The following is a 27341-nucleotide window of genomic DNA, read 5'->3' as shown; positions in this document are numbered from 1 at the left end:
TTGCTCTTCAACCGTTTGTCGCTCCATAACCTTTTGACCAATGGTCATAGGTTTTATACTGGTTTGGGTTTTGGCTCATAAGAGGTTCTTGGACAACTCCTTTTGATCTCGGTGCATAACCTCTAGGGTTGTTCATAACCAATCTGCACTCAAAAGATCTATGTCCAAACTTGTTGCATGCATAAAAATGACCATTAAATCTACTAGTTCTAGCCTTGTGGTCATACACATTGTTTTGCATGTAAGGGAAATTATTATAAGTCTTGCTCCTACATACATTAGTAGTATGTCCTTCCTTATGATAGTTAAAGCATACAGGTTTGAACTTTGACTTACCTTTGCTTTTGCTACTTTTCTTAGGTACCAGTTTCTCTTTTGGTGCATCAACCTTGGTTCTAGAGGATTCACCTTCCTCATATGTAGAGAGACCAAGTCTAGTGGTATCCCTTGATGGCTTCATTTATTCCAGCTATTGGTCCAATTTTAAAGAGCTCCGGTTGAACTTTGCAAGTATCTCCTTCATCTCAGCAAGTTCTTTGGAAAGAGCTTCATTGGTCTTCATTAGGGTTTCATTCTGAGAAATGGTTGCATTGAGTTTTTTCTTTCATTTATTCTTTCTCTTCCTTACCCTCTTGCAGATAAGTGGTAATGGTACCAATTTCTTGATTCAACTTAAAGATCTCGTGCTCCTTGTCCTTCACTAGATCCTCAACTTTTCTTCGGTTTTCCAGTTCCCAACTCATCCTAATGGTTAGTGCTTCCATCTCCCTCGTCGGGTTAGTTTTGGACTCATTCAATTTCTCCACTTCTTTGACTAGGGCATCCATGTTTTCGTCATCAGAAGAGCTATTTTTTAGTAATTTCTAGCATTTTCTCCGCAAGTTTTCTTCTTTTGGCTAAAGAGGCTTTATACTTGACCTTAAGTTATTCATAGGCTCTCTCAAATTTAGCCAGATGGTCAGTGAGTTCCCTCATGTTGTATTCCCTCATATCTCCTTCCAAGTGGCTAGACTTAAATAAAGGTTGGCTTTGATACCAATTGATGAATACTAAGAGGGGGGGGTGAATTAGTATACCCAAAAACCTTACCAAACATGTAAGCAATTTTACTGCAGACCGATATAGCCCTTTAAACAACAAACTAGTTAATACACAAACAAGCCAAATAGAAAATAAATCTTTCACCCATAATAACACAATCGACATAACACAAGATATTTTGACATGGAAACCCTAATGGGAAAAACCATAGTGAGTAAAACTCACAAGTCTACTATCTGCAGAATAGCAACCAGACCGGTTAAGGTCAGACTGGTTAAGGCCTAACAATGTTCTTCACTAGAATAGATTCTATTAGGAATCCTGATCTCTGTTAGGAGATAAGTCCTATTAAAGACTACCATGTTAAAGGATTTAGGAGATAAGTCCTATTAAAGATTACCTTGTTAAAGGATTTCATATCCACAACTATGAACCACCTTCTTAGAGGATTTAGAACATGCTTAATTGAGCCTACCTGGTTAAGGGTTTCTGACTTCTCAAAGAGATTAGTAATCAACAAGTAAGTGATCTACAAAGTAGCATAAAATGCTTAGTTAGATCCTTGATTGCTCTCTGTTAATGCATTGAAGCATTACTTCAGTCTTTTGTCCTTCGCACGTTCAATCTCTATCACAAGATACTTTTTACAAAGACCTAATCTTACACAACAACTCACACTCAAGACCTTAGACATGATGTCCTCATATAGGAATATGATTTCATGTCGGTCTAATGAGATTAGATTACAATTTCCTAGGTACAATGCATCTAGACACAATTGTAACACGACACAGAATCACCGCATCAATGTCAGTGGATGATAATGCATCACACTTTACAAGTTTGTCGGTTAACAAAACAAACTATATAGATTACCAGTTTACAAACAAAAGCTGGTAAATTGAAACATAGTGTTTTGATCTTAAAAATATTGGCTTCTTCTTGGGGTCCTCGTACCGCTTGAGGTCCTCGATCATGCTATGAATGGTAAGCTCCTTCTGCAAACACCGATAGTCTTCTACAAACAAAGACTATGCATACATTGGCATATAATACTGGTTCGAACAATACATCACATACTACAAGTTGAGAATAACTCATACATCAAATAAGTGTGTGTCCATCAATGACAATCACAACTAAGTACAAATATCATCAAAATGTCGACAATGGTTGTATCCCAATTTCAATACTAGATTTGGTGATGTGAAGGCCAACACATTATTCATATTGTTGTGTTGACAGTTAATTCTGTTAGGAAAATGACATCTCAACCTTGCATATATGTAAGGTTATAATTTTTAGTAAGTTTTAATTTGACCATGAATTGGTCTAAATATGTTCCCAAATCTTTGATTTAGCTAGATAAGCATGCCACTAAATTCTAGTTGCAAGGTCATGCCTTGATTTATATTAATGTTTCAATTTTTAAAAGTTGCAAACAGAAAATTCAAAGTCAATTTTGAGGGTCTTAGAGTCATTGAAACAAATCAAAAAGTTCCATAACTGGCACATGGAGTTAAAAAAATTTAATGCTCTAAATGGTTTGTCAATTGGACACATGGTTCAAAAGTTATGGCCTTTGAAAGTTGGGTCTCCTAAAATAGGAAATATAAAAATGTGTTTGACACATAAATGAGTTGTAAAAGGGAGTTACACATGTTGGTGTATGTATTGACACATCATATGTCATCTTGTATAAGAGATATGATGGGTGCCACTCTTTGGTTGTTTTTTAGCTCATGGTTTTGTAATACTTTTTGATGGCTTCATGTATTGAATCTCTTACATGTTAGGTGCATGAGATGGAGGTTGTGTGGAAGAGTCTTCTAGCCGTTGAGTTGTGTCAAGTATATTTTAATCTATTGTGTATTTCTGAATAATATATTGAGTGGATTTTAGAGTGTGTGGTTTTTCTCACGAAAGGTAAATTTCCCCACATAAATCATTGTATTGTGGTATGTATGCTATTTATGCTTATTTTTGTTAAGCTTTTGTAAACATTGTAAAGATCTCTAATATTTTTGCATTACCCTCCTCTCAATATTAGTGTAGGAAGTTGGTCCACTACTTAACTTCCTTACTAATTCAAGGCAATAAATGATCCTAAAATGCTTAAGGGAATGGAAAACTAAATTGAGTGCTAAAGAGAGTGTGAAATTGGACTCATAATTAAAAGGGTATAATTTACAACATGTGTTACAAAGGTATACAATAATCTTTATCCCAACACCATTAAGTCAAAGTTCCTCATTAAGGCTTATAATGTCGTTAGGCATTGAAGGATAAGAAAATAAAGTATAAATACAATGAACATGAGAATCAAATAAATATTTATCAAGGTGAAAGTTAGCATCCCTTGAAGGAAGGTGATGTGAGGGATATGTGTCCAAAGAATCAACATGAGTTTTAGAAGAATAATAATTGTGTATGATATCAACATGCCTACAAATAATGTGGATTTATTAAAATAATATTATCTTGACATCTTCAATATATGTATCATTACTAAGTATTTTGGTTTCACTTAGAGGAGACTCACATTATAAGCCCTTGCTTACTATAAGCTCATCACTATTACAATGCATACGATCATCATGGAATGTGTGAAACAAAGGAACGTAGAAGCATCTCTAATAGAATAGGATAGACACTAATCAACTCAATGAATGATGGAAGAGATGAAATATGATGGAGAAAAATATCCATAGAGAAGACACTCACATCCATGGTATAAAACTATATTTGTATTTCAACAATAAATGTATCATATCATATGAGAGATATGAACACGCCAAAATTTAAAATAAATTAATGCAAATTAGTGATGGAAAATTGTAGTGCCCCTTCCTCTTTTGGCTTGTGAGACTTTATGATTTGTACTCTGTGTGGTTCAAACCCGATTTTGGTATTGGTCGATTTTGGTTTTGGAGTGTGAGGCTTGTTTATGTTTCCTGGATTTCTATATGACTATGTTGGTACATGCTATGTATTGGGTCAGAATAGTGATGTTATGTCATGTATCTTTGTTTGGTATGTGTGTTAGATGATTATAGATGTATATCTGCCTTGATCTTGCATTTCTTATTATTTTTGATGTGTTTATGTGGTTGTGATCATGATTTTAATGGCATTGTCTTTGATGGAAACATATGATGTACTTTATGATGTGATTATTAGATGTATTCATACATTATATTTCATTAGTTTATTTTCGAGTTTCAAGTTATATTTATTGATGTATACTAACTTGATGTACATTGCTTCCTTGTTTGATGTTCTTGGGTGAGGGGGAAAAGCACTGCACTGCTCTCTACGAGCAAGCTATATCTCTTCCATTCCCTACTCATGGTACGATATTTTGTGGTTCATATTTATATATGTATGCTTGACAATTTTTTTATGCAGTTGCAGGTACTGAGCATCGACTCCACTTGAATGTTCAGGTCTGAGCGTTCTCTCCAACCCAATAGTAAAGTGGATAAGGAGATATTAGTTAGACCCCTATCAGGCACCCTAATTCCTTGGTTGTTAGGTCTTGTCAATCGTCACCCTTTGTTAGTATTCAATGTTTTGAGTTGTTGTAAATTGTTGCTTTTGATTATAGTCAATAATTTTGTGAAATGATTAATATTTTACCCCCTCTTAGTATTTGGGATAGAGTTGATTAATTAATTAATAAGTTGGAATTGGTGGTATATTAAGATTTAAATTATTTAATTAATTCAAAAGGAGTAATTGTATTTTTAAAGATTAATTAATTATAATTTCTTCATTTGGCTTGTTTAATTGAGTAACTTGAGGGCTTAGATTATTTAATAAATTAGAAGGATTAACTAAATAGAAAATAATAAATATTCAATTTAGTATTTGCATTACTTTTATATTAAATTATTAAAAATACAAATATTTCTTCTTTGCTTTAAAAATCAAGTTTAAAGAAAAGAATTAATATTTAAATTAGAATTATTTTTTGCCTATGAGTGGTAGTTACAAATTAATAAATAAAATAATTCATGAATTTTAATGAAATGAGTGAAAGAATAATGTATGTTGGGAGTTGCATTAGGGAAATTATATTATTTCGCTTTTTGGGCTTTTTGGAGAAGGAGGCTCTGTGATGAAACTTCCTGCAAAATTGTTCTTGGTTTTGGCGATTTTGTTAATAAAATTTCATGTGGGTTTTTGTTCTCAATTTTCGGTGGAGGATTGTTGAAGCTCTTGGATTTTGTACCACGCTATGATTCTTTGCGAATTTTCAGCCTTCTCCTCTGTTCACCACAAAATAAAGTAGGATTTTGATTCTTTGCATGTTAAAATTTGATTCTAAATGAATAAAATCCAGTTGTTTGTTTTGATTTATTGGAAAGAGAAAATGTAATGAAATTGTCGGATCATGGGGAAGGGTTTTGGTTTATAGTTTTCTAATTTTTATATGATTTTGGGTCCAGAAATTGTTAATGGTCTAAGACCTTTTTTTCTCATTCATAGATCTGTAATCTTAAATTGCTGATTAGAAAATTTTGGAGTTTAAATCCTTTTAGAAATTCTTAGATCTGTGTGTACTGGTTCATGAGGCAGAATGGGTATATAGCATTGCCTGAGAAATTGAGTCATTCCTATCTGTGATTTCTGTATGTATTTGATTTATATTTATTTTATTATTCTTTTGTCATACCTTTGATATCATTTTTCTTTAAATATATATTTATTCATGGGTTTTGATTTTCCATGTCTGTTATGCATTATGTAAAAACCAACAAAAAAAGAAAAAAAAAAGAAAAAATTATATTTGTATTTCATTATAGTCTGGGGGGGTCTTCAGGAACCAAAACTCCACCCACTACCATCCCTGTAGTTGCCACAATCCATGGTGATCCACAAACTATGATAGCCATAGACCATGGATACCATGGTTGTGGTAACCACAAGTCATGTCATTAACCCTGTTGTGCGAAAATATCATTCCATGAAATACTTCCCTTCTTTTGAATATCAGTTAATGTTGATATATATATATATATACAAAAGATATATGTTTATCTTTCTCTGACAATGAGAATATAGAAGAAATCAGTTATTATATGTTTGTGTAAATGTATGTGTATATATATATATCCAATTTCATCTAAGTTTCTATTTTGGGAATAAAGTAGATATCTGAATTGTGCTTTAAATCTAGTTTTATTTTAGTCATTATATGAATGTATAAATAAAGGTTTATGTTATTCATGAGTTCTAAATTCAATCATATTGTTATTTCTTTAATCATGATTGTGAAATTGGAAGGAAAGTTTTTAGTTATCTTCATTGAAAGTTAGGACTCAAATAAATTTTAATGTTTGAATTTTAGAATATTGAGAACTAAATGTTAAATTTGAAATAATGAAGATATAGGTGTTATCATAAACTCCTTGGTTTATAGTACAATTGTACTCGTTACATTTGGTTTTATGAGTTCGTGGTATATGTTTAATTTTTGTCCATCGTAAATGAGTACTTGTTAATATTTCTTTAATTGTATTTAGCTTCTAGAGGCTTGGTCAGTGTTAGAGGTCCTTTTGTGCCAGTTTTCTCTTTGTCCTTGAATGTTAAGATTGGTGTCTTGTTAGAATACGTTGATAGCCAAGTCTTCAACATTGATCATTAATGTACTATTTTTTCTTTATATTTTGATTTTATGGATTTGTGCGCTAGAATGATGTTAACTCTCCTCTTTGGGATCTTTTCTAGTATGTGAACTAAGCCATGCTATGGTACAAATCCCGACTCCTTATGTTTTGGATATCATGGCCTTGTGTTTATTTTGAATCCTAGGTGCAAATAGGGGGAGTGGCTTCTATTGGGGGTCGGGACCCAAAGTGGTTGCTAGGGTAACCCAATGGAAGTTTTGTAATCAAGTGATAACTTAATTAATGAACTTGGGTGGGTAGTTAGATCACACTAATCAAGATAATTTTCTAATGCCTTCTTACCTACAAAGGCTCGTATAGGTTTGAGGGTAAGTTGAGAAGGGCCTGGAATGGATTCCACCAACCTTGTAACATTGAAAGGTAGGTGTGGTCCACTAGTGAATGTATTGGGGCTGAGGGTTAGGTGAGGTCATCAGGGTAAACCATGATGGGGGCCGAGACCTAGTGAATATCTACCAGGGTAACCCATGACATCCGAGTGATGACACTCTTCCCTTGCAACCTATTGGTAACCCACCTTTCATTATCCTTCCATGTATTGTTGAGTTACCAGAAGTGGTTGGTTTTCTCATGTTTGTTGTCCTTTTGTGGATGTTGTGGGACTCTAGCATTGGGTTGTTATTTTGTGTATCTTTGGTGTTCTCTTGTGAGCCTCCTACATGTTTAGTTTAACTAATTCTTTGATGGCATTGTTATGTTGATTCTCCTGTGAGTCATGTTGGTACCCCTGTATGTCTTGCTTTCGCCTAGAGGGTCTAACTGATACCTCCTAGCACAGTAGGTGGACCTTTTTGGTGCCACATGGTTGGGTGTAGTTCTTTTCGTACCCATTGGGTTTGCCTCTTTCAGCTTCATGTTCATCTTGCCTCAATGAAGATTTGAAGACTATCATTGATGTAGTAGATTTATGTATACTTCCCTACATGGGACTTTTGGAAATGTGTATATTATGGATCTATCATTTTGTATATGTATTTATCATGTAAATTCTTGAGCATTGTAACAATAATCTTGTATCCATGTACTTTTTTGTAATGTAATTCATAACGGTTCCTGGTAATTATTTGAGATGATGTATAACCTTGTGTAACATCGTTATGGGTCCTTGAGGACATTTGTTAAATGATTCATTATGTATTTTGTTTAACTATATTTTAACATTTGTATATGTTATATTGATTGATTAAAAAAAAAATATTCACATTTTCATGTTCTTCGTTGTTATGTCCTCTGGGCCTCATGGCGGGGCATGACAAAAAAATATCTAATAAGTGCAATAATGATAGGATATAAAGGATAAATAACTATGCATTCTCAAACCTTAAGTTAAAGATATAAGCATATAAAAATAAAAACCTAGACATATCTAAATATGAATGAAAAATTAGAATTATATAAGACTTGGAAATATTTATTAGAAATCTTAAAGGTAGGATAAGGTTGTGTAGGATCAATGGAGTTCTCCAAATGTAAAGACCAATAATATTTTCTTAAGTTTAGTTTAGGAAAATCCATATAAAATGAATACGCATAAACATAGTTAACCCAAACTAATAAATGACGCTACTAGGTAGGGTTGATAATCTAATAATTAATCAATAGAAGTGAATATAAAATAAGTGTGCTTATCTCTAACAAATGAATACATACATATATGTTAGGATATAAAATAATAGATTTGGCATTGATAGTTACCTTGGCATCAAGCATATTTGTTGAAAATATGTAGTGACAAGTTTATGGATCAAGGACACCATGATCATGGATCTATGTTGCACATTCAAACTTGTAGTATGTAATATGTAGACCACTTTTCTTCACTTTGCATCATGTGTCTTGTCTTTGTATATGGTTAATATATATGAGTTGTCAATATTTATAAATACCTTGTGGGGATATTGTTATATTCCAAGGTGAGATGTTCTCCTTGGTCAATATGTACAAATAATTGAAAACACCAATCTCTAATCATCCATATGCTCTTATGATGCTTGTGTAGAACAAAAATTATTTTTGGGTGCATATTAAAAAAGTGTGAATGCAAATAATAATCAAATAATGCTTGAGATGTAGAGATGGTTCAAATGAATGCATTGAATTTCTTTAAATACAAAGACATAGTTGTACATTGTTCAAATTTGTGTTTAATTCACAAAAAAAATAAAGGTGAAAGCTAATTAAATTTGAGTTTGGCTGGACAAGTTTATGATTTTGACAATGTTCCAATGATCACAAATTTATCTTAAAATATAAAAAAAGCTAAATAGCAATGAATAACTCTATAAAAATATATGTAATAAATAGATGGATAGTATAAAAAAAGAGATAATTTACACAAAATTATATCATTTGTCAATATATAAACCATAGATTCTCAAAATAAACAACAGAATTAAATGAGAAACGACGTGGGCATACAAATTTCACCCAACAACTAGTTGAATATTTTTATAGATTATTTCCTACTGATATGCGGGCACAATAAATTGAACGCCGATATTCCTCATCTTCACATGTTGGCTGTTGGATGGATTACTCTATATCTTACATAGAACCATATTTATGTTCACCCGATTATATCTATGCTACCACCTTTCACAAGCTTCTATTCAGTTGTAAGAATTAGTTTGGTTGGTTACTATCATGGCAGTTCTTTTTATTTCATATGATCCTCTGATCATTTTGTATGAACATATCTAATTCAGGAAGTTTAGAGAAGAAAGTAAAGATGCAGGTATTCGGGAAGACCCTGACAGGAAAAATAATCACCCTTGAGGTCGAGAGCAGTGATACCATCGACGATAAGGCAAAAATTCAAGTGGGTGTTATTTCGGATTAAGTTTTCTCAATTTCCTATCTCTCACCGAAGATGGGTTTTCTATTATAGTAATGGATTTTATATGTTGAGTGCTGTAATTGATTGTGATGTTCCAGGACAAGGAGGGTATCCCACCAGATCAGCAGCGGTTGATATTTGCTGGGAAACAGTTGGAAGATGGACGAACTCTTGCGGATTATAATATCCAGAAGGAATCAACGCTGCATTTGGTGTTGAGGTTAAGGCGAGGCCTTTCCATCAAGGTGAAAACACTTACTGGAAAAGAGGTAGAGATAAAAACCTGAATCTCTATTTCTGCATTGAAATAAAAACGTGTTCAGTACTTTTGAAGTTATGTACAATATGCTGTAATGGAGTAATGGTGTTAAACAGTTAAATACAACCATTCTGTAGAATTATGCAATTGATGTACTGTTGTGGCATTAGTGTCCATTTATGAAGGCATTGAACATAAACATTATTTGCTCGAACAATCACACCATAGTTATAAACTATCTACGAAATATGATCACCTAATTCGTTCAACTTGAAATCCTCTCTTGAGGGCTTGCCCAAGGTCACCCAATTTAGAATTAGATAAATTTGGCATTGCAGAAGATAAATATGCTTCAGAAACATTCCTTTGCTCCATCCATAGCTCCAAGAGGGAAACATCGTCCTTGTTAGAACTAAACAGTTTCCTCTATGACTCCAACCATAGTGCCATTACGAAATCTTCCTCATCATCCACATATGAGCTTCTCACTTGATCAATCGATTCTCCATTGTGATTTTTTCCATACCCTTGATTCATTTTGTCCTTACTCACATTATGCACAAATTTCAAAAACTCTTTATTTATTTTACAGATGTTCTTGCTCTTGTTCCCGCCTTTTCATGATCCTTTACTCACCATTTTAAATTTAGGGGTAAGAAATCCTAATTGTTGACATGGTAGATGGGGACCTCTTGATGTTTGAACTTGGGTTGATGGTCTTATAAGAAGAAAAGATCCATTGTTACATTAGAAGATCTCAATTGTCAATTGTTAATGTTGTAGAGGGTGATGCTACAATGTTCAAATCTTTATTGATGGCTTTACAAGCATAAAGTCTGTTTGTTACACCATACACCATAGGGTCTCCCATTTTTGTATGTTTTATTTTTAATATAAAATCAAAAGATTTCTAATAGTTTTGACAAAAAAGAGTGGGAGATTGGAAATTGACATATTTTGTATGGATCTCTAAAATTTATAACCCACATTACTAAGAATTGGTATTTCTACTAGTACTAAAATATGTATAGAGTTTTTAGCCATTTTTAGTTGGATATATCCTTCTAAGACCAAAAGTGGATACAAAACTAGGTCTCTTATGGATACAATAGGGATTCAGAAGGATGCATCCTAGCAATGATAATTATATTGTGATCAAGGCTTGCAACAAAGTTGACATCAAGACCAAGGATGTGACTGGGTAAGTTCACACTAGATTGGATATCTATATAGGATGGATATTGTGTTTGATTTTGGATTAAGGAAGTTTGGGACTGATTGGATGCCATTGGATTGCAAGGGTTATATCCTAAAGTTAAATACCAATGATAAGAGATTATGAGGTGAAGTATGAGGTAGTGGGAGAGTTGAGAGATGGAGGATGGGAGGATAAGGCATTGCCAATAGTGGATTGGGAGAAAATGATAGTATGATTAAGAGCTAAAGGTATGAGATAGGGAATGGTGGATTTATTGGATGGGTGGTGGGTGTGATGGGGTCTCCAAAAAATATATCACAAAGTAATAAGGTGCCCAACTTTAGATAGTGCATGTACAGTGAGGGACTAGAATCCTCAAGATAGGATGGAAGATAGGATAACATGAAAGAGAAGAGGGGGATGAATGATAGCATAATGGAATGGATAAATGAATGGAGGATAGGAGGATAGGTGGATAAAAATATGGATGCTAAGAGCATGAATGGATGAAAAGTGTGTAATAAGGGTACAGATGCCAAGAAATGTTCAAAGCATATATTATTAAATTCCCCTATATTTATCAAGATCCAAAGGTGGGTGAAGGAATTGAAATAGATATAATATGATGGGTATGATTGTTGGACACCAATATGCTGGATAAGTAGCTATGAGAAACTTTCTCGAAAGTGTAGAGAGCTAATGTATGAGAGATATAAAAATGATGCCCTTCCTTCAAGTTGTTATCATGGTATTTTCCCAAGGAACATACTTTCCAAGTTTTCATTGGAGGAAAAAAATTTCTTGTTTTTTTTTTTAACAATTTGAAAGAATTTTTTTTAATTTTATAGGACATTTAGGGGTGGAAAGGACTCAAAAATTTTATTAGGATGAGTAAAATATGAAAATACATGTATTATATTGTTTTATGGGGAATATATGTTGGATAATGGATAAAATGTTTGAAAATGTTTATATGGAATTCATATCCTAACCTAGGAATATAAACTAAGATCTCAAATGTCCATGGCACATCATTGGAATTATAAATAATTGTATCTACAATCCTAGTAGGGAAGTTGTAAACTTTTGGCTTATGCTTCTTTTGTTTCAATGGAACTGATATTGTGAAGTGGGTTGATGAACTTGATAAAATGGAAACTTTCAGCAATACGAGTGAAATACAGAATTAAAAACCAACATAGTAAGTCTGATCTAGAAATGAGACATAGAAAAAAACTTGTAGATGAAATTTGGAGCCAAAAATGCTAGACATGGTTGGAGGGTTACCTAGTCCTAAGGGTGACTAAAATTATACCTTAAAGATTTACAAATATGTTTTTGTGGTTCCATAGGCCTGTATTCCAGAATTTTAGCCAAAAATCACCACAAGGTATTTTTGAGTTTAGAACAACATAAAATAGTCATGAAAAAAAATTGAGACTATAATTGAAATTGTGAAGGCCAATGCTAGAAATGGTTGCAATTTCAATGAATTTGGGTAGGAAAAGTGTATTAGGTGACCTATCCCAACTAAAATAGGACCACAAAAAGGGATTAAAGAGTATTGGGGTTCGCAATATTAAATAAAATCCTAATTTGAGTATTTGATAATAATTATTGTAGGAGGAAAAGCTAGGCATTTGATAGCATTCATAAATCCTACATCAATGAATGTACGAAAACAAAGTATAAATAGGGAAATAATGTAAGAAAATGTAAACCATCCTTCATATGCTTGAAACGATCCCCTTCATTTCCCTTCTTGCTTCTCTAATCAAATAGAAATGTGGCTCTCAATTCCATTGCAAATGTATCGAAAGAAAGCCTAGGTGAGAAGATTCAATGTATGGTTTTCGAAGACAAATTAGCAACATATACATACCAAAATTGGGTCCTAATACATTGAAAAATGAGCTCCATTTATAGAAAAATTCTTCATTAAAATGACATGATAAAATCAAGGAATGTGATAGATGCATAATTAATTCCAAAACAGCAAATTAATATAACATGATTATGCCAAATTGAATGACAAACTGGGAGCAATTATAGTCTTTTGATTTGAGGAATTAGTCAAGAAAATTTAGTGGAGAAATTGGTTGGAGAAATTATACGAAATGGGTAGAATGAAATTAGGGATGACAAATTATGACAAAATTAGGAGAAAAGTTAGGGAGATAAATGTGGGAATAATTAAAAAAAATTCATTTATTAGTTAGCCCACAAAACGGAAATCAACCAATTGAATAAAATATTTAATTATGACACAATACCTAGGATAAATGAAATGAATTCATTTAATGTAAAGAGAGATGTTATAAATGGATTGATAATTAAAGAATTATTTAGTCCTAGGAGAGAGACATAAGTCAAGATGATGTCATGAAAAAATTAACATGATCAATATAAGGATTTAATGGTTGATTTATATAATGATTGACAATTTAACTAAAATTAATTTAAATGAATGCTCAAGATCGATCATAATGATTCAAATGAAAAGGACAATTGACAAAAATAAATGATTGAGGTAAAATCGATTGATGATTGATAAAAGACAATTGATTGATAATAATCGACAAGAAGACATCAAGAATTTATTGGAATTGATTAAAGTTGATGCTAATTGATGTTGATTAGGGTAAAAATGATAATTATATGACATTGATAACTAACCATGATCATGGAATGAAAATTGAGATTGACATTGATAAGAGCCAAATTGAAACGACTGAATAGGATTGAATAGGAAGAGAAACTAGAAGAATTGCATCATGTTGACAAATGATAAAACCAAATTTGCAACATAGAGGAAGTGTTAGTAGGAATGAAAACCTAAAAGAAGGTAACATTTACATGTTAACATACAATGACATAGACGACCATTTTTTACTGACTACATTTTGCCCCTCTCTGAGACAATGCAATTCTCAGTTGTGTTTCAAAGAGAGTAAAGAAAAATCATGTTAAATATTTCCCTAGGAATGATGGGTTACAAGGGTACCCCCTCAATAAATTGCATGAAAAAATTAGAAAATAGGGCAATTTGTCAGAAATAATGCTGACTAGACCAAAATGACTGTAATGAGTGACTAAATAAATGTTAGTAGAAACAGAAAATTAGATAAAGAATAATAAGCAATGAAGAAACCTTGATTTTGCAAATACACTATAGTGTAGAGAGCCTTTATTTGAAATGGTAAAATGGATGTGTCATACCATAACAAAGAAAGATAGGGTGATAATGTACTCCCTTTTGCGTTAAATAGACACATTCTAGACAAGGAATATTTCAATGCATCCTGAGACATTGTGTATATTTAGGGTCTTGAGGTATATGTGATAGTCACAAAGTGAATGCACCAACCTAGCCACCTAGGACATACCTACCCTGAAACTACATGAAAACATCCTACAAACAAAAAACTAAAAACAAGAAAAACCATGAACCATTCAGCCACTCTAAATCATTTAGTGATATCATTGAGAAACATAGGAACATGATCGAGGATAAATCAATTAAAAGATAAGACTCACAAATCCAAACAAGTGAAACAACCATTATGATCTTGTAGTCAAAATTGATAGTTTGTCATTAAGAGGATGATTATAATGTTTACTTTTAGAAATAAAGTACTCCATCTAAGATAGGAAACAATTTGGTTTCGGGTATACTACACCCTATATAAAAAAATGACAAATGACAAAGGATTGATAATGTTGACATTGTTTGATGGGACAAGTTGATCAGTTTGATTACCAACTTGATGGGACAATTTGTCAATTATCATGTGATTTGTTAAGTGTAGTGTTTTGTGTGTTCTATGGTTGTTGCTGACTCAAATGTCTATATATACAAAAGGGACAATTCATTATTTGAATTAAAATGATAGGTTTTGGATTTTTTTGAGTGTTTTCAAATTTTTTGAGTTTTTAACATTATTTAATTTATTTTTTTCTTTTTTCAGGACATTTTATGAATGTTCTTGGATTACTTTTTAGGACATTATTTAATTTTTAAGGATATTTTTAGGACATTATTTAATTTTTAGGTATTGTTCAGGGCATTATTTAATTTTTAAGATGTATTTAGGACTTTATTTAATTCTTAAAGATTATTTTGGGATATTTATGCATTGATTTGCTGCTAGTGTCTAGCATAGAAAGGAATATGATTAATGGATAAATAAGCTTGCTAAAATGTTTATGGATGAAGGGAAGAAAGAAGCCATTTATTATGGAGACAGAGTGGATTAAATTTCTAAGGTCTATCATGTGATGGGATAAGGTAATGGATATGCCAATGTAAAATAATGTCATCGCATGAGGGACATGTCAAGAGTTTTTTGCATTTTATGTCCTTATGTCAAATCAAGATCAAGGGACATAAAAGAGTGCATGGATGGTGATAGGATATGGATAGGAAAATAAAGATGAAAAAATGGATAAGGAACATGAATAAGATAAGGCATATATACATAATCTAGTTTGTCTATATCCAAAAGGAAAGGAAAAAATAAGCACAAGACATAATCTAGTTTGTCTTCTCCCACCTCTTCTATAGAGGTTAATCCTAAGAAAGAGAGACCAAAATGAAATTATTACAAGAAATCTAGCCATAGTGAAAAAACTATTATAAAAATAATAAAACCATATGTGGCTTTTGTATGAAAGAAGGACATGATGAACCTAATTGTTACAAGAATGAAATCCATGAGTTAAAAAAGTTACTCAAGGAGCATCATATTTCACCTTCTTTGAGGTCATGCTTTGATTACCACTTGTGCACCTAGAGATGTTCGATGGATCATTGATTCAAGAGCTTTAGTTCACATCACCCATTCAAGAGATACGTTGATTTTGGATTCTATTAGAGAACCATTTCAAGATAGACCTTGACTGCAAACAATTAGTTTTTTCATGCTCCAGTTGTTGGTGATACATATTTGGGTATAGGAAAAGTGCATAATTGAAGCATTGAAAATTGTCATTGGTCCAATTTATGCATCATGTTTGTGTGCCCACTTTCATGTGTCCTATCCTCATCCTTTGTCCATGTACGTTCAAGCTTGATTATTTAAATTTAATGCCATGTACACCCTTTTGTGGCTCCCACATTTAGATACCTAGCCCCTAGCTACTTGTTCTGGTCCTCTTTGAAAAAGGACCAAGGAATAGAATGCCTTGGTAAAGACTAGGGTACCTAAAAATTCCTTGGTCCCTCTCAAAGGGGCTCCAATTTGAACTAGGGGAAGAACCATATCTCCTTGCCAACATTTGATCCTCGGGGCTATGAATCCCCATTGGAGGTCAACCTAATTAGTGAATTACTTAGGGAACCCTATATAAGGCTATCTTATCAACTTGTTTAAGACCTAGAACATCAATTAGTGTATTTGTGTATATGTGAAGCACTCATTATTTTTGAGTTTCAAGGTTGCATATTCATCATCAACTATTATGGAGAAAATTTACATCAATGTTCAAGCAAGCATGTTTGTGTGATTAGGATTTTTCAGGTTCATTTGTTTGCCATGCCATTACATTCAACACTTGTGATTATTTGCATTATTTCAATTCATGGTTAATTCCAAAATCAAGGTTTGACCTAGGGAAAACCCCTATTCCCAACATCATTCCCTTTCTTTCTGAGTGTAGGAAAAAGGTGTGGAGCTGCACTTAGGAAATCCAGTAGAGTCAATAGTGATGAATAGATGGAGTTTTGATGATGCAAATTTTAGAGGACTAGGGTGAATTTGTACTAGCTAGTCTCAAAAAATCATGCTAAACTTCAAAGGACAAGTTTTAGACATCTCATTTTGATCGGATCTAGGTTGGTGGATCCATGGGACATGCTTTCGCTTAACTTTTCTATTAGATCACTTCAATAATCCCTTATTTTACCCTAATTTTATAATCATTACAATTCAACTTAGAAAGAAGGAAACTCACCACCCCACACCATTGGGTAAATCTACTAAGCACTCTCGGCCCTCCTAATCAAATTGAGGCTAGATCTATTTGATTTACCCCCTTATTTTAATGTATTATTAATTTGGTCAGTCAATGATTTTGTTTATTGAAACCCTAATTCCAAATTTACACCATTACATTTTGGTGATCTCGACTCCTTGGATGCTTCTTTTTTTATTTATGATCTCATATCTAGATTTTAAGAATTTAAAATTTTTGTACACTCAGATTATTTTCTAGTGATATTTGGGCACAATAAATTGAACACTCTATCCCATCTCCACATGTTGTCTTCTTGGTGGATTATTATTTCTTTCATAGAAACATGTATATGTTCCTCCAATCACATCTCCATTACCACCTTTTACAAGCTTCTATTTAGTTGTAAGAATTAGTTTGGCTGGTTACTATCATAGGAGTTCTCTATCTTACATGGAACCATATATATGTATATGTTAGTTTGATTATATCTAATCAAGGAGGTTTAGAGAAGAAAGTAATGATGCAGATATTCGTGAAGACCCTAATAGGAGAAACAATCACTCTTGAGGTCAAGAGTGGTGATACCATCGACAATGTCGAGGCAAAAATTCAAGTGGGTGTTACTTTTTGTAATAAATATTTTCTCTCTATCCTTCCTTTTGTTAATTGGGTAATACTTTTATTTGAATATTTTTAGTTAATTTTTTCTATGGGGGCATATGTTATAATTAAGCAATTTCATAGCTTTCAGTCAGAACTATCATGTTAGAATTAATATTAGTTTTGCTGAAATTTTAGTTGTAGCTTTTACTCATCCCTTATCGAAGATAGGTTTTTGATTATACTAATGGATTTTGTATATTGAGTGTTGTTCAAAGACAATGAAGCTATCCCATCAGATCAATAGTGGTTGATATTTACTAGGAAACAGTTAGAAGATGGATAAACTCTTGCGGATAATAATATCTAGAAGGAATCTCTGCATTTGGTGTTGAGGTTAAGGGGAGGCCTTTCCATTAGGGTAAAAACCCTTACTAGAAAAGAGGTAGAGATTGATATCGAACCCATTGATACCATCAAGTGGATCAAAGAGATGATCAAGCAAAGAGAAGGAATACCACCCATACAACTAAGGGAGGAAGTTATTTAAAATATTGCTGAGATTTTATTTTAATCTTATTTTGGTGGGTTGTTTTGGTGATTTTGGATAAAGATACATGTGGTATTCTTAGGGTTGTTTGGATTAGGATATTTGTTCCAATGATTTCTCTTTAAGCATAGTTTTAGTTTTCCTAATAATTGTAACTTCCTATATTTAGAGAATGAAAAGAGGTAAGACACATATGTGCATTTTCATTACCAACTAAATGTGGTAAGGTGTTGAAACAACAAAATACTATTCTTGATTTTAATCTTTAGTATTGTCCTACAGACTCATCTCTTGGGGAAAACAACTGAATGATGAGAATACAACCAAAGATTATGGTGTCGAGGGAGGTTTTTTTGTCCAACTTGTGTTGGCATTGCGGTTGGGGGTAATAAATTAATTAATATCAATACAAACATTCATTTTCTTCTTTATGTCATTTTAATGAGATAGCACTAAAATATTGAAAATAGAGTTGATGTATGGCATATAAGTATCTCATTCTCTATTTTGACACTGAAGTAAAAATCTGTTGAGTAGTATTGTAGTTATGTATAGTTTGTTCTAATGTAGTAGTGGTGTTAGACAATTAAATACAACCATGTGGAGAATTGTGCAATATGTTGTCATGTACCTCTGTACCCATCTTAATTTTACATTAAATTGGAAGTATGGATCGTTGAGAGATTTTTCATGCCCAAATGATTGTAGACCAAGTACGCTATACACTGAATGAAGGTGCACTTAATAGAAACACCTAATGGAGGTGTCCTTAATAGATAAACACTTAGTGGAGGTGCACTTAATAAAAAAATTGTATTGTTTAAGCATAAGTATCCATTGATGAATGTCTTGGAATTAGTAGTTTTTCTACTACTAATATTTCTTATTTTTTAGCCATTTCTATAGACGGATAGTTGTATAGATCTGAATAGGTAGGGGTGAAGTTAGAAGGCCTAGGATTTCCAAATGGAATGACTAAGAGTTATATAATATATTTAACTAGAATTTTAATATTTTATAAATAAAATTTATGTAGAAGATATAAAGAGATATCGAATTTAAGAAAGTTTAACCTTTAGCATAGCTTAACTATTTCATATGGTTAATGATTTGGAAGCAATTTTTTTTTTAAATCTAGATTTAAAAACATAATTTTTAGAATTTAGTCTTATTTTAGAATATGAAATTATTTGAATGCAAAAAAAATAGAAGTTTCCTTTGAATCTAGTTTTAAAAACATAAAAATATAATGTTTTTTACATTTAATAAATAATAACAATAGGAAGTTTCTTTTTAATTTGGACTTGTTTCTTTTAAATCTAGATTTTTTTTGAATTTAATAAATAATAATAGGAAGTTTATTTTTAATTTAGATTTTAGTGTTTAACTTATTCATTGTCTATCTATAATTTTAGCTACTACAACATCCTCTTCAACCTCTAGTGTGCAATGTCTTCTTCATTGGGGTTCACTACAACTACAACTTCTTCATGTAGGTCTACTACATCTTCTTTCTCATTCAAGTTGAACTCCTTAATATTTTTGATCTCCTATCCAAGAAATACATCTTTTTAGGTCCACAATAGGGTCAGTGCAAGAAGATGAGTCCACTTTTTAGCCAAAAAGTGGAAGTGTTTTCCCTGATTTTCAGGTTTGTCTCATTTTGAGCTTAAATTTTGAAACACTTGGAGATTGAATCCTGGAAAAAGTCAGTAATATAAAAGATAGCCCTTTGAGTTTACTTTCCAAATATGTAATTTATTTTTATACCCACATAATAAAAAATAACTTTTTGAATGGAGTTCTAAAAACTATGTTTTAAAAATGGTTGTTTCAGGACCATACCATGCATGTGTACAACCCACACTTTTTGACACAATTAAAATTATTTTCTCAAAACATTTTCGGAAATGATTTGTAACACACTGAAGATTGATGAACATATTTTTTTGTTTTTTTTTTTAAATAATTTTTTTAATTAATTTTTTAATGACTGTAGTTATCTTTTTAAAAATTTGATGTGTATGGACCACATAATTTGACGTAAACTTAATATTTTTTGAATTTTTTTTGTTTAACTAGAAAATAATTTTGTGTAGATTGATGACATAATTTTTTTTCAGAACTCATTAAAATAAAATAGTTATTAAATTAACAAAATTAGTTAATATTTCAAGTTTATGGACCCGATTTAGTATAAATTAAATGAAAAATAGTTAAAATAATCAATTTTTAAAATTTTTCACATATTTAAAATCTAGACAGTATAATATGAAATGGGTTTTAATTTCGTATAAAAATTCTCTAATTAGAGGCACATAAACTATTTCAGAAGTTCATATTTGTGCTTTCGCTCATGGAGATTTGAATTTCCAGTTCCATGTCTCAGGTGTGGCCATCCTAGGCCTATCCCAGACCTAATCTAGAGGCAAGTGGCAGGTTGTGGAATCAACTTCCACAAAATGTCAAAATGGGGGCCCGTTTACGAAACGGGGGCCCGTTCCTAAAATTACCATTATTGTCCAAAAATGACAAAATGCGCTTGAAAAAAAGGGGTAAAATCAGATTTAAAAATGGGGGCCCATTTTTTTAAAATGGGACCTTGGTTCATTTTCAAGCAAGCCCTCATTTGAGAATAAAACGGGGGCCTATTTAGTTTCACCTCGGGCCCCCATTTCTTTTTGCCTTGGGGGTTGGAAGCAAAAACGGGCCCTTGTTTTTTGAAAATGGGCTCTCATTTCTAAGAGCACATTTTCCAATGCACAAACTTCCACCAATTTGTGACCCATTACCTTGCACTTACCCAATAATGTCTACTACGAACTCTACCTGAACTAAAATTCTTCCTCTTCTGCTACCTCAATCTATGAGGTACTTTCACCTTCATCATGTTCTTTGTTTTCACTCACCAAATGACAATCCACCATGACCATTTTCTCCTCTCCTCTCTCTTCTTTTCTCACCTCATTTATTTTCTTCTTTTCATTTATGTGGGATGCTCTCATATATTTCTCCTCCCATTTGCAATTGCCTTTTTTCAATGTGATTCACCTTTTCCCATAATTCTCTTTCATTCTTGCTAAAATATTCCTTTCCAATTCAAAGAGAGGTTTTATTTTCTACTTCTTCCCAATATTTTAAAAAAAATGAGATTATCACGGGTCTCTTAATGAAATACCTCATCTTCACCTTCAAACATATCTGCTTCTCATCTACTACAATCTTTCATTCCTACTCTTCACAACTTCAATTTCTTAACCACTTAAAGACTTTCCACATTGGCAATGATTATTTTGAGCTCTCAAACACCATATCACACTTTCAACACTTTTTTCACATCTTATCCCTAGGACTCCACATACACCTACAACAATTCTCTCAATTCTCTTTGATGACTCTACCACTTCAAACTTCATCTGACAGTCCTGGTGTAGACTCTACATGCTTAACACCACTAGCTTTAATGCCAATTGATGCAAGAGAGACTCACTCTTTTAGAAATTTCAAAAACTAATAGACTTTAAAGTAAATAAAAAAGACTCTATGGTTTCAATAGAATAATTATATTGCAATAAAGAAATAATTTTTTATTTCCACTAAGTCTTTAAACAAATTTACAATTAAGGTCTTTCATCGACCTCTGCCTCTCTTCACATTTCTTCTTCTTTCTCTCTTTGCTTACAACTTCTCACTTTAATCTCTTTACCATATGAGGTGTCCTTAACAAAAACACTTAGTGGAGGTCCACTGAATAGGAAATTTTTACTATTTTAGCATTAGTATCCATTGATGAATGTCATGGAATTACTATATTTCTAGTACTAATTATTTCTTAATTTTTTAACCATTTGTAGAGATGGATAGTTGGATAGATTTGAATAGGTAGGGGTGAAGTTGGAAGGCCTAGGATTCCCAAATGGAATGAATAAGAATTATACAATATATTCAATGAAAAGTTGAATCATTCAGTTCATCTTCTAGATGATTGCTCAATTTGTAGTGTATCTAGGAAATGAAAAATAAAAGTTATCATTTTAATATGTTTAGGATTATATATATTTTATTTATAATATTGAGTATTTATGGAAACATTTCTATATGAGGGATAGTTTATTTTCTTTTGTAGTTTTTTTATATTGTTAATTATTTATAAATATTTTTTTCATGCAAGAAAAAACATGTTCCTTTTGAACAACTAGATTAGTAAACATCTATGGAAGACCAAGAGTCACAACTTAGGAATCCACATTAGAAACCAACTATTGAAAATAAAGAATCCCAACTTAGAATTCCATATTAGAAGTACCCTAGGAATTTTAACTTGTGTCTCAATATAGTGAACTCAATAATTTAACCAATTAAGGTCAACCCCTTAAGATGCTTTGGTAGTTTTAGAATCTTCAAGAGTGAGGATATTCACTTGGTAAAAGGCTTGAGTTTGTTTTTTCAAATCGAGTTAGGTGTCCATAGTTCTATATCACTATTTTAAGAGAATACCATAGGTGATATATTTTTCCACCATTTTTGTATTGAATAAAAATATTATTACAGTTAAGTAATGGAGTTTATAGAAGAGAGTTATTCAAATTTTGTTTGTCACTTTTATGAGTTAAAATTGGGGAACCTAGATTGATTGTGCCCACAAGTAGTCAAAGCTGAAAAACATGAACCACTTGTTCATAGTTGTTTAAAGTGAAGACATGTAATACATAAAAAATTCCTCCTATGGTAGGAAATTTTTGTATAAAAATAAAGGCACATGATGATCTTGCCACATGCATATTTATGAAAGACTAAATAAAGTGCACACTTTTAGGTGTTGAATTGAATGTTATTTGTTAAGATGCTATATTGATAATTAGAAAAATGTTAACATTTTCAATATATTGTAATGACAAATTATTAAAGGATAGTGAGATTTTTCTAAAGGCCATGCTCGAAGAATTCAAAATTTGTATCTTGTTGTTCCTTATTGTAAAATGAGAGTGGAGAGCTATCCAAATCTCCTCTAAAAGACAGTTAGTCCAATCATAATTGAAAATCATAGGTATGCAAAAGTCATTTCTCCTATCAATGCCATCAAAATTTGAGTGAATAATTATACTTTGTGAGAAATGAGTACAACTATACAATTTTTTTACTGTGTTGTCACTTAATATTACAATTATTTACAACATATATGCTAAGGTAATTATTAACTAAATTGACATCATCTACATCATGACTAGGGAAGATCAACAAGCCTTTGTACCAGTGCCAAAAAAATATCTATAATGCTTAGCTCATTATTAACTAGTCTATATATCATGAGTATATGAGCATCACTTGAATGATGGGTTGAAGTCATGATTTTGACTATAAATTGGTCTTAGTTTTGCATTTGGAATGATGCATCCATCCAAAATGTATAGTGTCGTTGATTAGATAGGTAGAACTTTGCCATATTATTGTTTTATAGATTTTCTTTGCTGACCATATGATACAAATGGATGAATATGAAAATGATCACTAGAGGTTTCCTATCGATGCCCAAGTTGACAAAACATTTTGACTTAATGGGTTTTAGTGAAAGTTGAATTTCAAGGCTCAACTTTTATTTATAATACCTTTGGGCACAAATTTAATACATTTGAAATGTTTTAGTATATCATGAAACTTAATCAAAACATTTTATTTGAGTTTTATTATCCCTTAGACTCACACAATATTCTTTATAATTGAGAAAACATTATATACATTTTTAAAAAAAATTTCCAATCTTTTGAGTTGAATTGTTTGAAAAAGGAACTTCATCGTGACAACATTTTTCTTCTCTCCTAAAGAATTAGGTGTTTGATCGTGCTACCCATTTATTTATTGCTAAGCCCTATATTAATTTCTTGTAAAAACCACCACCCAAAAAAACATGGAAAAACCACTAGCGCGTATAAGGTTATAAAATTTGAAATGACCATGTACGCGCTTAGGTTTGTTGTTCCTGAGCCTAGAGAAGGTAGCGCGTAAGCGCCGCTTTTAGAAAACTTAGCGCATATGCACTACCTCTAGGAAAATGAGCACCTACGCACTACTTATAGGAAAATGAGCATGTACGCGCTAATAATCCCTAAAGGACTCAGTATGTGGTACCTGTCAAAAAATTTGAAAACAAAATTGGTCTTATTTTCCTGTGAAAGCCACATTTATATTTTCTTTTTCCTTCATTTTCTTTCCTAAAGTACGAACGAGGTGCTATATTTCTCCTCTAGACACTATAGATCAAGATTAGTTTTTGTTAATTTTTGTATTTCTTTCCTGTTTGTTCAATTTGTTTTACTTTTTGAATTTAATTTCATTAATTTTGATTAGGTTTTCTCATTTTTTGTTTCAAAACCAGATTCTTCTAAGCCTCAACAAGAACAACCAAATGCACCTCCTGAAAACCCACATGATACACACCCAATTCTTCCTTTTGACCACAGACCTGAAACAAAGGAGCAATTAATTAATCAGTTTGGGAAAAATACATCTAAAATCAATAGATTGATTGATAAATTGAAAACATCTCAACTTGAGCATCATCAATCCCTCGCCACTAGCCTAGAAACATTAGCTAGTGGTGCCATAGTTGTTTCCACACAAATTACCAAATGGGGAAACTTTAGGGATAGGTGTCATCAATTCTATGTTGATGGGTTATAATACAAGGGAGTCAAAAACAAAAATATTAGTAAACAAGAAATATGTGCCCTTTTCGTTGATCCAAAAACTGGTCACTCATTACCTTTAAATGCAAAGAGGTTTCCCATACATTGGTGTACCAATGTGCAGATGAAGAATCTTTTTTTGGTAAAGGTGGTGGATGGTCTTTGATGATCCACCTTGTAATAATTATGAGGTTCCATTGTATTTTTTGAGAAAAGTATATTGTGAGTTTGTTTTCAATGTGCAGCCAAACTATTTTTACATGAGACAGTTCCATTGTAGAGGTGGCGACTCTGCCTAAGATAGACCCGAAGCCCGTAGGCAATTACCCATGAAGAGTCACTACCCCCTAGCACCCAAACCCAAGGTGCATCTATTAGTAAGATGAGAGGGGGGGTGAATCATATAAACTCACAATTCAATATATTCAACAGATTCAACCTCGATAGCCTTTACTTTAATATGCAACCTAGACTGTAAATCATTCAAACTCATAAATTGATAACTTTAAAATATCATAAGACATTTAACACCAGATTTAACATGGAAACCCAAATAGGGAAAAACCACTATGGGATTTGGGACCCACTAAGAAATATACCCTTCTAGAGTATGCTCGGTTAAAAGCCAATTCTGTTATAGATTACATAAACACATTGCTAGATGTGACCCAGTTAAGGGATTTCCCTCAGATCTGTTAGAATCTTGCACTTTATTAGATGTGACCTTGTCAAAGGATTTCAAACACTCAACTAGAATGTTACCTTGCTAGAGGATTTACAAATAAGACTATTAGGTCCACTCAGTTAAGAGATTTTCTGTCACTTACAAAATTAAATAATAGTAATAAAATATATCTGCAACTTCACATCTGAAATGCTAAAGAAAACTCTATGTGCTCAAAATAATATTGTCATAAGACTTATCTTGCTCCTTGCTAGGCTTCTCAATCTGTTCTTCAATCAGATCTTCAATCTTATGTGCTCGGTAATCACTACAACAACATCACTATTTTTCTATTTACCCACATACATTGTTCATCAACAATTCCTAACCGCTTAATCTCCTTGATCACATTTCCCATGATTAATCTTAGCCATCAGATCATTAAACTTGACTAGGTTCATTGAATCCTTCGATCTGAAAAACATTTTATCCCACCTTGGAACTTGTATTCCTTCCTTGGTACTTGTGCTAGGTTATGACTGTTTAATCTGCACTGTAGATCTAACTCTTGTATTTTCATTTTCGTAGATCCTCAACAAACTTCTTGCACAACATACCAATCATCTATACATCTCTAGCTCATTGGAATCCTTCATTTAATAATGATTTTATTCATCCAATGCATTTTGTTACTGCTTAGTTGTTACTCGGGTAATATTGAACTTCACTTGGTAGACATTCTTCCTTCTTTAACCGATATCGATAATCTTGGGGTTTACCGACTAGCTTCATTGCTCAGTAACATAGAATAGTATTAAACGTATATTCATCTACTAAATGAAATCTTTTCTTATTCTTATTTAGTCAATGAGTACACATATATAGGATATCAAAACAATCAAAACAACAAAATCTCAGCACTGTCTAACTCGGTAATAGTTGCCCATTGAATAACTTATTACTTCCCTTCATTTTAACATTCATTATGTGTCACTTACTGACATCTTTATACTCATCAAAACATACTTCTTAAGATATGGCAACATCATATTGAATCAGAAAATCAATTTCTTGACATCAATGACAAAATAATGTTATTAAGATAGTAATTATCCTTTATCAGTTATATCAATAATCTCCAACAACCTTCTCAATATCCTTATACCAACAAACTTATTGAAATGCCAACAATCTCCCCCTTTGGCATTGATATCAATACCAAATTTAATGGCAATACAAACTTGATTTATTCCAAGCGATTCGGATTCGGATTGTTGTTAATCTTCCCCTATTATCCTTGATTTCTCCTGAAATTCTCTCCCCCAGTCATTAGTCTTCTCCTATCTTCTCCTATTAGTCTTCTCCCCCTTTGACAAAAATGCCAAAAAGTAAAACTAATTCATGATTTCTTCCCCTGTGAAGTAATTTCCTTGTAGTTAAAACATATACAAATGTATCATCTCAGTCTCGGTCAGAGCATCTTTTCTTCACTCACTATTTCCTCCACAAATTTAGGTGACCTCCTAAATTGTGTAAATCAACATCAACTCATTAATAGTATTCTGTAGAGTCATAGAATTGACGCTTTCACCGAAGTCTATCAGTGAGTAGAAGATAGGGGTAGGACCCCTAACTAGCTTCTGAGATACTCAAAAGTGTCCCTTGACAGTGGCTTTGTGAAGATGTCTACTATTTGTTCCTTTGAACTAATATAATCCAGCACAACTTCTTTTCTTGGACTTCTTCTCTGAGATAATGATACTTTATAGAGATATGCTTTGTCTTAGAGTGCATTACCAGATTCTTTGAAATGTTAATAGCACTAGTATTATCACAGAATATAGTTACTAGCTCGGTAACTT

At 32.3% G+C, this 27341-nt stretch overlaps 1 pseudogene; it reads left to right on the top strand.

The window, feature by feature from the left end:
• Nucleotides 1-27341, top strand: part of LOC131855850 (uncharacterized) — a 337138-nt pseudogene that overhangs the window by 178857 nt on the left and 130940 nt on the right.

Source organism: Cryptomeria japonica, chromosome 10 (assembly GCF_030272615.1).
Source record: "Cryptomeria japonica chromosome 10, Sugi_1.0, whole genome shotgun sequence".
NCBI classification, from domain to species: Eukaryota; Viridiplantae; Streptophyta; class Pinopsida; order Cupressales; family Cupressaceae; genus Cryptomeria; species Cryptomeria japonica.
Note: the sequence above shows the minus strand (reverse complement) of the source record. Positions and strands in the feature narration are given on the sequence as shown.